The sequence below is a fragment of the Helicoverpa zea genome, chromosome 25 (assembly GCF_022581195.2).
Source record: "Helicoverpa zea isolate HzStark_Cry1AcR chromosome 25, ilHelZeax1.1, whole genome shotgun sequence".
NCBI lineage: Eukaryota > Metazoa > Arthropoda > Insecta > Lepidoptera > Noctuidae > Helicoverpa > Helicoverpa zea.
This window is the reverse complement of record NC_061476.1, coordinates 2,471,384-2,484,192: the sequence shown is the minus strand read 5'-3', so window position 1 is coordinate 2,484,192 and position 12,809 is coordinate 2,471,384. Positions and strand designations below refer to the sequence as shown.

Sequence of the window (12,809 nt, the reverse complement as noted above, 5' to 3'; positions counted from 1 at the left end):
TTTCTTACTAAAACACTTCAAATGAATGAATTAATCGATCAACTTCAATATTAAATTCAATCAAAGTCACATATTGATACAGCATTTAACACGTTATTTTACTACCTACAACATGTTACCATATTAACAAAAAAATAACGAACTTAAAACCATTTTCTCTCGTATCAAAGTGAAATACCGAAGTAGTTAAAAATAGCTGTTACTCGAGACAGTTCCAGTCGCAAGCGGTGCCTGTAAGCGCAATATAGGCTAAAACATATTATTATATGCGAGAAGTTCTTGTACTACGTGAAAATAGGGTTGCCAGCACCATACAATGTTGCTAGCCCTAGAAAAACCTTGATTCACGAACATTTCTCCAGAATTCGAAATTCAATTTTTGTTCGAAGCTATTTCTTGTTCAATCCCACGGAGGTTTTCTAAGAAGTTATGTAAATGTCGGAATGGAAAGTACATGTTTTATTGTCCGTTTAAAATGCATCTAGTTATACGGAAATATGTTTTTACTGCCTAGTTTTTATAGGCTAAATGTGTTTGATATAATTATTTCCTTGAAGACAACCACTTCAAAGAAATCTAAAAGCTTCATAAAATGAGTCAGGATTATTTTGAAGTTGACACGTACTGAATTTAAATACAACAGGAATACAATCACATAAATAAAAGTACAGTTAGATAAAGAATACGGAAATATAAAGGCATTAAACTAGGTTCTAACATCCTAGCACAGCCCTACGGCCCGCAGGCAAATATGAACGAATGTAAGTTGACTTAGAATAAGTATGTTCTGCAATCGAGAGTCAGGCAGTGTTAGATCATAATGTGGTGAAACAGCACACGCGCGCGACACTCCACCAGACCACAATGAAAACTTAACGATAATATAAGAAAAATTCCAAATAATAACGCCATTTTGCATCTACAGATGAGTTCGCGCCTTTTTCGTTCCTTTTTTAAATGGCGAGCGCCGCGCCGCTGCGCCCGCGTTCGATTTTCAAAAATGTGACTGTCAAACAGCTATTTTTGGAACTGTGATTTTGAAATATTCAATGTGAAATGACTTGGTTTTAGTTATTTTTTTGCGTATTTTTTTTATTGTATTTTTTTCAATATCTACGCTCGCCGTTCCGTGAAATTGCGGGAAAAAAATTAATATTGCGTAACTTGGAAATAAAAATAGTGTGCGTCGTGTCGATAAAGAATTTGGCGCGCAATCTTAAAAGAAGGTTTTATTCGAAACTGAAAAAGACCTCGTAAGAAAATCTTTTTCGTTTATTTTGTAATGTGAGTGAAGATTCGGACTTTTTGTGTTGTGTTGAAAGGAATTAAGGTTAGTCTGTTTTTTGTTTTATTTTTATTATTTCTTATTATGTTTTTGGCGAATGTTATTTTACTGTTTATGTATTAGAATTATTTCAAATATAATGTCTTTAAGAGATTGCAAAATTCGGATCGACTTTTAAATAAAATATTATACGTTTTGTTTTAAGCTGTTAAATCAAAGTTAATAATAATTAAATTTTCCTTCCCATTAATTTAATTATAAATAATTAAAAAACTATTTTGAAAGACCGTATCTAATACGTGTTATTTAGTGTGAAATATTGCATAGCTTCTAATCTTCATAATTACATACAAGATCTAACGGTAATTTAGCATTCGCTAATTTGTAATTTTTATCGTTTACCTATTTGAATTTGTTTTTTCTTTATTAACGTATTTGCAATTTACAGTTAATATTTTTTTACTTAGTGTTTTATTTTTATACAGACTTATCAATATTCGTACATTTTTGAAATGATAAAGAATGGGACTGAAAACTTAAAAAAAAAAAAAAAAATATATTAAAAATCATCCTTTTTTCAATAAACTCATTTCATTACTGCTCGCTCGCTCTAAACCTCCAAAAAAATGTTGCGAAGCTTCTCTCACAAATAGGCTACACTCAAAAGGACGACAATAGGCTAGGTCTTCTCACCCACCTAGCCTAGCCTATTCCTCTGAGTATGAGAACGGCTGCAGCAATATCCCCACTAGGTCCGCGTCACACTGAAGGCGGAGCGGGGGCGTTTCGAAGGCGTGACTTTTTGACTTTCTATAAAACATGACGAATAGGTTCTCAGGATCTGAATTGTTGATTAAAAACCTTAGTTATTTGAATTTAATTATAGCCCTTTTATTAGTAGTGGGGGTAATAATAGGCGTTGGTTATAAGGAGTTAAACGTCTTGTACAGTTCTTGTCAAGTACCTTTGCCGGCCCGAAGTTGGCTGCTAGTGACTTCAGGATAGTCAAAATGTACAAGCAAAGCGTTCCCGCTGCTTCATAACTGTAGAGGGCCAAAAGTTATTTGAAGAAAAGTGTATGTGATAAGGCACCTAATATAATAAGTACCGCATACAAGTTAAGCAATGCCTGCAGGAGTCAGTCTGTCCATTTGTGACCATCATATTATCATCATGAAGAATTCAGCCGTTCTTTGAATGGGTCGTTAAATGGCTTGGTCCTGGATGTCATTTGAACATCTTTAACTATCGTTTCGGGCAGTCAGAAGTCAGAATGCCTAACAATCAGACTTACCTAGCGGGTTGCCCTGGTAACTGTGTTACGGAGATCAGATAGGCAGTTCCTACGTGTAAAACACTGGTACCCAGTTGCACCCTGTTATACTGGAAGCCGACCCTAACATAGTTCGGAAATGGCTAGGTATCTGAATAACTACTATAAATGAGGCTACATTTATAGTAGTTATTAAGGTGCAAAAGCCTCACAATAACGGGGTTTAAGTTGTTATTTCATTTTATCATGAAAGTATTTAGAGTCTCCATCCCCCTCCGAGCCTTTTTCCCAACTATGTTGGGGTCGGCTCCCAGACTAACTGGATGTAGCTGAGTACCAGTGCTTTACAAGAAGCGACTGCCCTATCTGCCCTATCTCCTCACCCTAGTTACCCGGGAAACCCAATACCCCTTGGTTAGACTGGTGTCAGACTTACTGGCTTCTGACTACCCGTAACTACTGCCAAGGATGTTCACTGACAGCCGGGACCTACAGTTCAACGTGCCATCCGAAAGAGTATTTATCTTAAAAACGCCTTCTAAGGTATCCCACAAAAAAATACGTAGGTGCCTACATCTGTCTAGAAAATTGCAAAATCAATCAAATAACAATAAATTCGCATTACCTTTATAAATAAATCGTTTCTATTGAGAGAGAAAATCAAATAAAATTGATGGAGTTCACACTTCCGCGTGTGAACAATGGTGCTTCGTTTGCTGTCTCTCCTGTGTTGTGATGGCGTGAATATAGCATTATTATTCTAATGGATCATTTTATTCTATAGTTTTTAAATAGTTTATTTTTTAGGTACATTTTGTACCTACTTATAGGGGGTGATCGTGGGTAAGTAACAGTCGCACGTGTCGATAGATCAGTGAGACAGTCTGATAGACAATTCGTTTTATATCAAATACTAGCATTTTAAATGCATTCAGTTCATTCATAAACCCTTGGGAAAAGGCTAGGCAGATAATACCCTACCGAAACTCTTAGGAAATGCTTCATACAACGTGACAATAAGCCGAAATCTGTTTCAGATCTTAAATTTTATATGATACAGCTGAAAAGCTCTTTAGTTTTGTGTGACTGTTTACTACAACGAGTTGATCTTAGCAACTACTGGTCCAATTTGAAAAAGTCTTTCAGTGTGGATAGTTTATTAACCGAAAAGGCTTATTGGCTAGGCTGGTTCCACTACAATATTAGTTTACATAAGAAAATTAAGTATGTTGTTATTGTGTAAAAATAAACAAACAAACAAACTAGTGGTAGGTATTGCGGAAGAAACTATTCATGTGTGTGCAAATGAGTACACGACTTTACCTTTAACAAAAGCCGTCGCGTTCAAATGCCTTACTGAGAGATAGATTAATTTATTTTACTTTAATTCTAAAATAAAATAATAAACTAGCATAGCATAGCATAAAATAATAACCTAATAATTAGCCTTTTTGGTAGGTAGTTTTACATATGTATCTAGGTATATTATATCTAAAACTGGGATAAGAGCATTGCAATTACCAATGACTGAATGGATGAATGAAGATCAAAGATTATTATAAAACGGGCTGCTTTCAGAACAAAACTCAGCTGTATAATATAATTTCAGCTTTTAAATAAAAGGAGACGGTTATCTGGTCACAAATCAAAATTCTGTATTTTTTCAAACGTTATATTTTATCCACGTAGGGACAGTACTTCAGGGACACGGCTACTCATAATATTAAAGATTTTAATCATTTTATTATACTTACCAAAGAATTTCCATTTAAGATTTGAGTAACTTTCTTACAAATATTCCTCAAGATTTACTAACTCATTCTATACCGGTGTCAAAGGTCTGTGAAACCATTAGGTTGCGTAGGCGCACGCTTGAAGCTTATGGCCCAGCCTTTTTGATTTAGATGCTATGTTGTTCCAGTTTTGTTGGTAAAAGCCTTCCTTGGTTGTTAAGCTGAAAATATAATAAAGCTTTGTAATATTTAGAAGAAACGCTGAACCATCATCAACCTCCTGTCTTATCCTGTGAGGATGATGATGAAACCCATGAAATCGGATAGGGACAGGAGAACGATGATGAAATAAACCGTTTAGACTCCTGTTAGGTAACGTTGCACACTGCGAACTTAGTCTTCTTTGTCGGCCAATAGTTTTTGATCGGGCTCTCAAACGTAATGCGCCCATTTCATTAGATATCCGACCGAACAAAAACAATTTTTGATTGGATTCATGATTAACTTCAAAATAAATTCTTAGTGACCCATCCAACTAATTATCTGCCAATAGTTTAATCTGCTATATGCAACTTTATGTACCTGGGTAAAATGTAGCCTATGTCACTAGGTAATATATGTAGTCTTCCATAGCTTTTCAACACTGAAGGAATTTTTCATATCGATTCAGTAGTTTCGGAGTCCTTACAAACAAAAACTGTTTTGTCTTTATTCATTTAGATACACCAAAATACAACCCTGCTACTGGCAGTGCGGCTGTGTAAAAATACAACCCTGCTACTGGCAGTGCGGCTGTGTAAAAATACAACCCTGCTACTGGCAGTGCGGCTGTGTAAAAATACAACCCTGCTACTGGCAGTGCGGCTGTGTAAAAATACAACCCTGCTACTGGCAGTGCGGCTGTGTAAAAATACAACCCTGCTACTGGCAGTGCGGCTGTGTAAAAATCTATAACAAGAAAATGTAGTTACTGAATTATTAGCTTTTTAAAAAAGCAGATTTTTAATTTTGAGAGGAGATCGTAGATAGTACCAGAAGCACGAGGCGATCGGTCCGTCCAGATTTTTTTCTGTCAAAAAATTCCATGTAGAAATTATGTGTTCATTTAATTAAGTTAAATCAATATATTTTTCCTTCTGAACTAAACAGTTAACCTTATTGCATATCAAAATAAAATAAAATAAACAGCTTTACAAGCCAACACCACGATTTTCCTCAATACACCATTTTAAACAATAAAAACAAATAATAAATAAATGGAAAAATTCTAACGCAATGAAAATCGCATGCGCAGTCTCGCACACACGCGTCGCGCACGCACACATGCGCAGGAGTCGTTACGTAACGCCATTTTAAAGGCAATAAGTTGTTTAAAGTACGTTGTATGCATACGTGGTGGAGTTTGGGACTGTGACCACTGTCACACGGGATCCGGGAAGGATTTATGTCATGACCGCCTATTAGAATGTATATTGTCGATATTTAATGCTCTTTACCTGATTGGATTTAGTTGGGTAAGTATAGTTCAGTTCTAAAAACAATTGTTAAATTAAATTAGTTCAAATTTTCTCCGAAAGTTAAAGATCAAGAAAGTTTCAGATCGATTGACATTTGGAATTAAACTTTTTAAAAGTATTTCTTTAAACTAGTTCTACTTGTGATACCCACTTCATATAAACATTTTTAATATTCATATGCATGTAAAGTAATAAAATGTACCTAATAAAAGGCATCATGGAAAATGCGCCAAGTAAAAAAAAATATTCATAAAAATAATGTTATTAATTTTGACGTATAAAAATGCCATCATCTCTCAACAATGGGAACAAGCAAAAACGTATCAAGCAGCTCAATTTATATACAAATTTACATACATTTCAATAAGGCCGACTCTGTAGTCAGGAAAAATGTTGTACTTAATGTTACCAAGAATCGAATAGAGATTTCTTGATAAAAATAGCAGGCTCTTTAATCACCCAGCCAACGGTGCAACTTAGTTAAGTAGAGTAAGTTTATAAGGCTCGTAAGTATACTGTATTTTATGCTAAACTTAAAATGTTAAGAAATTTTGCGGTGTGACCGATAAATTTCTAACAAGATAGACTCTATTAGAAGTGATATAGTTTTATAGAAGCTTTTTGAATTTATTAGCTGAGATGGTTGAGAAAATTTTTAGATGGAGTAATCATGATTTATATTATCATTAAAAATATACAATTAAGGACCGTCCTATTTATTTATTAATTGAATCTTTAAAATACATTTATATACAAACTTACTATTCTACTTCTAATACTATATTACCTTCATACTGATGTATGTAATAATTTAGTTTGTAAAAATTCAGGACTGTCCTGAATATTTAATTCGGTGGTTAAGATCAAAAATGGAGTTATCTCAAAATAATGAAGGCAATACGAAACAAAAAAAAATAATTGTTCTCATAAAAATAAAAACATCCGAATTGAGAACCTCCTTTTTGGGGAGACAGTTAAAAAAAGAATTTTGTACCCGATTCATACTTCTTGTATAATTTTGTACATTGAAATAAATTGATAATTAATTTGAACTTGGCTCAACACTGCCATGCACCATTTTTAACATGCAAATAGGCCACACAGAGTGAATCTAAAACCATAAGTACTATTGAAATGGCTAACTCTAATAGGCTTTATACAGGTCTGGCTAGATCTAAGTTAGCTGATAATCTAGACTATGTTAACTTCCTGCATTTTTCCACGCAAACATTACACTAAAATTATATTAAGTTGTGAATTTAGTTCAGAGCTTAGTTATAAGTAATCTTACTAAATGTAATTTTATGTAATTTAGTTTAAGTTCAGACGTTAAATTTTTATAACTTCTCATATTTTCAATTACGTTACACATAATTTGAACCGAACAGTTCTAATTTTTATCACCAACATTTTGGTTGATTTTCATAAGCTTAGGTTTAAATGAAAAAATAAAACAACATTTGGAAACTGCGATCTACACAATCACAATATATTGGTCCAAACTATGACAAACAATACATTGGCCAAACATTTAACTTGAAGAAGTGTGACCAACATTGGTCACTGTTGGACATAAAACTTAACTGAAAACGACTTTAAGTAGCCATGAGGTTATGTGAGCATAGCTGGTTTATGACTCCACCAGTTAACTGGAAAGTTTTAAACAATAAAGTTTAAAATAATTATTGTAGTACTTACGTAGTGTCAAGTTAACTTACCTAATATGAAAAGCTATTGCTAGGTAGAAATACTACCTAGTATGAAGACAATAAATCGAATAATACCATTATGCCGATGTCCTATTATGTTTTTATAATACCGAGTCAAAGAAGCTTTTTAATCCGAAAGATTTTTATTGATTTATGTTTTGTAAAGTCAGTACTAACTGATTCCGAAATAAAAATCTTACAACAATATCTTAAGACTCAGTGGAAATTCCCTTTTGTATGAATAAACACAGTTAATTCATTCAGTTTTTCCTGAATCTTGACTGTAATACTTATGTATTAACCCTCAAACTTATAGGTACATCCAAATTACATAAAGCCATTTTTGTCCAGGTAAAAAGAGACAGAGAAAAAAAAAGAAAAGCATAGAAAGTTACCTTAGGTAGTAGGCTATTTTGGGACGTGGGTGTAACCGTTTCTAGAAACTTATGTGAAATATTTAATTGTGTAAGCAATAGTGATACACCGTCTCGTATCATGGCCGCTCCATTAATCCCAGTTTACAAAATTACACGGTAACAATTGATTATAAAACGTGTATAGTTTGTCACGATGGTTTGCTTCATCGCTAGAAGGCAAATTATGGGTTTTATATAGGTTTATTTCAAACAAGTGTAGAGAAAGGCTGGTCTAAAGCTTAGGTTTATAACTTAATAATCAATAGCTTTATTAAATGTTAAATAAAGCTACATTAAACGTAATTAAAGCTTGGTTATTAAAAACACCTACCCAAAACCTCTTACAATATCAACTCACTTAAGTGTAAATAACACAGTTTGAAAATAAATAAAAAAAATAAGATTCTATATTCATCACTGGGCCTTATCCCCTGCGTGACATGTCTTCTTCTACCTTACTTTTTTTTTTGTCATCATCTCAAAAGTAGTTGTTCCAGTCATATTGTTAATATGTCTAAGCAGTTTGGTATAGACGCTCAATTACATGCTTTTTAATTCTCCATAATGACCATCCACAGACCTAGTAAGAGCAGCCTTGGTTGGTCTCTGAACCACATAACTTCTAAAACGCAGCCATCTTCAAAACCCGCTGTCCTACATAAAAGATAAAGATTCTCACCGCGACTGGATAGTATCAACTATCGAAGTTATTCCAATCCCGTCGGACAAGGAACATAGAAATTGTGTAAATCGTACCCCATACAGATGTTTTACGCTTTAACCAGATTTTCTTGGACTTTATCCAACATCCTCGGATTATTTACGTCCACTAGAAGCTATACTATATCGTTGTAGATGCGATGCTTTTTATATCAAGGAAACATTTTTGCATCGTCTTGACAGCTAATGCGCAGGGTTTATTAAAATGTATGGAACGTTTGGAATATATTTTTCCAAACGGACTGAAGTACAAATTGTTTTCAACACTATAATTTTTTTCGTGATTTCGTCAAAATATCTGTAACGAAAGCCTGCCTTTTTTTCTTCAACTTTGTCATAAAAATTTGGCTACTATCTAAGTAGGTCCTATTTCCGAAAAAAACACTTTTTCAGGGAGATATTTACACCATCATTACATAGCTTTACCTTCATCAACGTTAACATGATTGCTAGCATTGACCACCAGTTTTGCTCCATCAAATAAATTTTTGATTTTTCAGAAAGTTTCTGTACGATGTTTTCTACCACAATAGCTTAATGTAAACCAAAAAACGAAAAAACAAACAAAAATCTTCTTTTTCAAATCTAGACACTGTAGCTTCGAAATCCTTGTACTCAATCTACCTGACTTTTTAACTATTCAAAATCTATCGTCCAGTGAAGTAACAGTTAGCCGGTCACCTGATACATATCGAAGCTTGTAATACAGTTAGAAAAATGCGATGCGCCTGCGCAACTTAGTAGGCGGCCGATTTAAATACAGGCTGCTTTTTCTTGGAGAAAAACAGTGCTATTAAAATTGTAGCGATGATGATAGTTTTGCGGGAGGGCAATGAAGTTTTTGTTTAAAGTTAATAAGAGATTTAATAAGGAGTCAGTTCAGATTTTAACTTTAAACTGTAATTTTTCATTTAAAAATGCCTATAAGATCCCTCTCGCACTTGATAGAAACTTATTTGGAGTCCGTACGGACTGAAATATTTACATACCCCCAGGGCAGATTTGAACTCCCACATGTTTATTATCTGAAAGAAATATTAATCATCATCTCCCGAGCCTTTAGCCAATAATTTTCGCAAAAAATACAAAAATCTTTTCAACCACAACAACCCACTAACCAGTCATTAAAGTACCAATTTTCGAAATCCGTCTGTTTTATAAGAGCTAAAACAATAGTCTAGAACAATAGATGTTATGACACTACCCACTAACATGACGATTATAGGAAAAACGATACAATAGTAGAGAAACTTGAGTTTGTAAATATGCCCATGGCGTTGTTAATCATACATTTTTATGGTACACATGCTTTTGTAGTCGGAAATTGTACTGTAGAAATGTTTATGTAATATTCGAATGTTTTGGCTGTGCTTGCCGCGGTAAGTTTTGAGATGGGTAACCGTCCGTTTTTTGTCAAAAGAAGGCAAAGGGTGCTTTAGACCTTGATTGTCATTTATTTGATGTAATAGTAAGGTGTAGTAAAAAATATATATTTTTTTTATCGTTGATTGGATTTGATTGATTGGTAAATGGGTAGTTCTTATTATGAAGGAATTTTAACGGAACATTATTAGTCCCATGCTTTTTTTCTAAAATTGACTATGCTAAGTGGCCAGAAGTCAAGATTGTTACATAAATAAGCACAGGTTTTGCGGGTCAGACAAAATATTGGTAAATAATTAAATTATAGGTCTTTAAAAAAAAAATCAAGACTGGCAAATGATATATGGCACAGGAAAATGAAAATAAACATGAAATATGTATAAAAATGCATAATAAGTGACGTGTAAATTATTCACTTTATATATTTAATATATTTATTAAAAACCGTTAACAATTTTAAGATATTAATGTTATTTTACTGCCTGAAAAGTGAGAAAAAACCAGGAAAGTGAGATTATCAAACACAAATTATCAGATTTATTTTTTATTTAAAAACAATGAATTACAAAATTTTAATAGTAAGGCACAATAAATAATGATAGTCTGTTTTAAACAAGTCTGTAAGTTAATAGTCTAAATTTGTCTTAAAGAGATGAATAAAATCAACCCATTCTCTGAAATGAATACGTTATACAAAATAATCAGCTGCCTTTTTTCAGGTAGTACTTTAAACAGCCTTAAATATTAGAATGGCGTTTATAATTACAGTGCTTTTTTTATAATAATCAGTCAAAAATTCTCTAAGTACATAGGTCGGTTTAAGTTTGCATTGCATAGTCTTTATCCAATAACCAGGCAGGACAATTGAACGATACTATTTCCGTTTTGATGCAGTTACATTGCGCCCATTGATGACATATTGCATGCATTTGATCCAATCTTGACCTGTTGTGTCTTCTTCATGTAACAATCCACAGATAATACAATAACAATCATCAGAATCAGTTTCGAGTCTTTCTCTTGTCTCGAGTCTTCTCGGATATTATTTTTTATCTTTCCTGTACGTACTTCTTGACTTTAATTACCTAATACTGTTTTTTTCTTTTCTTTCAAAGAACCTAACTTCTGTGGATCATTTTTCATTCTTCCATAATGTTTTCTTTATTTTTTTTTGTTTTGTGCTAGTACTTCTTCCCTGGTCTTTTTTTTCTTAGGTTGTGACATTTTGGTTTCTGTGGAAACAAGGCCTCAACGGATTAAAATGTAAAATGTTAAGAAAAAAAATAGAAATCAAAGTAAATCTATCACTTTTCTGTAACGTCATCATTTTCCTGTGTACACAGATCCAGACAAGTGATATGCAGGAAAGTGATAATTTTGAGGTTATTCACAAAAAACACAAAAACGCTGACTTTGAATGACATTTCAGTACTTCATGAAATATTTACCCTTGGTGTATTATTTAAAATAATAAAAAGTATATATGAAATCCAAATATTGTTTACGTAAATACTTACCATACAAGTGAGAAGTTGTCTGTCCCGAACGCGTTAACGGTCGATGAGAGCTTCGTCGCGACTGTCTGATTGGCTGTTACGCGGAACTATAAGCGGCAATGAGCTTACCTAACTACCTACTTTGTTATAGAAATCTGGCGACAGCTGTCACAATTCAATTTATAGGTATTCTTGACATGTTTTTAGCTGACAGGAATGTGATACACAATTCTTGTCGCCCCTATTCTATGATTAAAAATCGTCAAAAAATAGGGAGCCACGAAACTTTTTTTTAAGTTTTAGCAAAGTTTGACTAATTGTTACTGTGATTAGGTATTGATTGATTTATTTATGTATTAACTTTACGCATTATGTCGGTAGAAAACTTGCTTTTTGGAAAATCGCCCCACAGGAAAATGACAATTTTGCTCATGTTGAGGCATTTTTCTACAAAAAGATATTATCGAATCTATCTGAATTTCAGTGCCCATATAAAATCCAATTGTTAAGTCATTTTAGATTTAAAATAAATTAAAAATATTTAGAAACTAATGAGCTATGATTCGCGCCAACCAAAATTCCTTCATTATGAGAACGAGCCAAATAACAAAATATTATTCAACAGTTAATTCTGTGGTGTTAAGGCAAAAGGGGATGAGTCAAAAAACACAACTTTTCACCAGGGGCTAATCAAAAAAACGCGTGTTTGTTTTGTAATAAAAATGCAGTTTAATCAAAAGTGTATAGAAATAATTAACACAACTCTGTTTTAATATTCATTTATTAATTTAGTCGTCTTTTATATGTACCCAAAAAGTATTTTTATTTCTTAATTATTAAAATAACTGACATATCTCCTTTTTCCATAACACGGTACAAATTAAAAAAAAAATCCTAGAACGACTCGTCTCTTTATTTGCTATTATTATTTACGTATATACCTTTTTTTTTGGCAGGGGGGAAATCCTCATGGACTTCCCTCCACCTGGGGTGGGTGGAGGGGGTGTGCCGAACTCTTACCGGCTAAAAACCCACCCAGTATTGCCTTCAATTACCTATTGTCGAGGGCACGGGTATCGCCAAAGCATTCTTCCGCACCCCCGACAGGTATTGGCCCCCCAGATGTTCAAAGGCGGGCCTCGTCATCCGCTGTGGCCGTCACCCAGCGGCCACAGCAAGCTCCACTAAAAGAGGCGCTCGCAACACAACGCCACCGTTTCGAGGCCTGTTTCTGATCGGACGACAGACGCCCCTAGTCTGTCGACCGCAGGCCGCGC

At 33.8% G+C, this 12,809-nt stretch overlaps 1 protein-coding gene and 1 long non-coding RNA gene across 2 annotated transcripts in view; one reads left to right on the top strand and one right to left on the bottom strand.

Moving 5' to 3' along the window:
* The first annotated feature begins 846 nt into the window (after positions 1-846).
* LOC124642671 (zinc finger protein 135-like) overlaps positions 847-12,809 on the top strand; it is a 109,286-nt gene continuing 97,323 nt past the window's right edge. Inside the window, exon 1 of the mRNA XM_047181260.1 lies at positions 847-1,330. The gene's annotated coding sequence lies outside the window, so the exon portion shown is untranslated. The remainder of the gene's footprint in view (positions 1,331-12,809) is intronic.
* On the bottom strand, positions 10,568-12,128 carry LOC124642674. Its single transcript, XR_006985804.1, has 2 exons — positions 11,554-12,128; positions 10,568-11,268 (listed from the first exon to the last, which is right to left on the bottom strand). It is a non-coding gene; the product is annotated as an uncharacterized LOC124642674 (long non-coding RNA).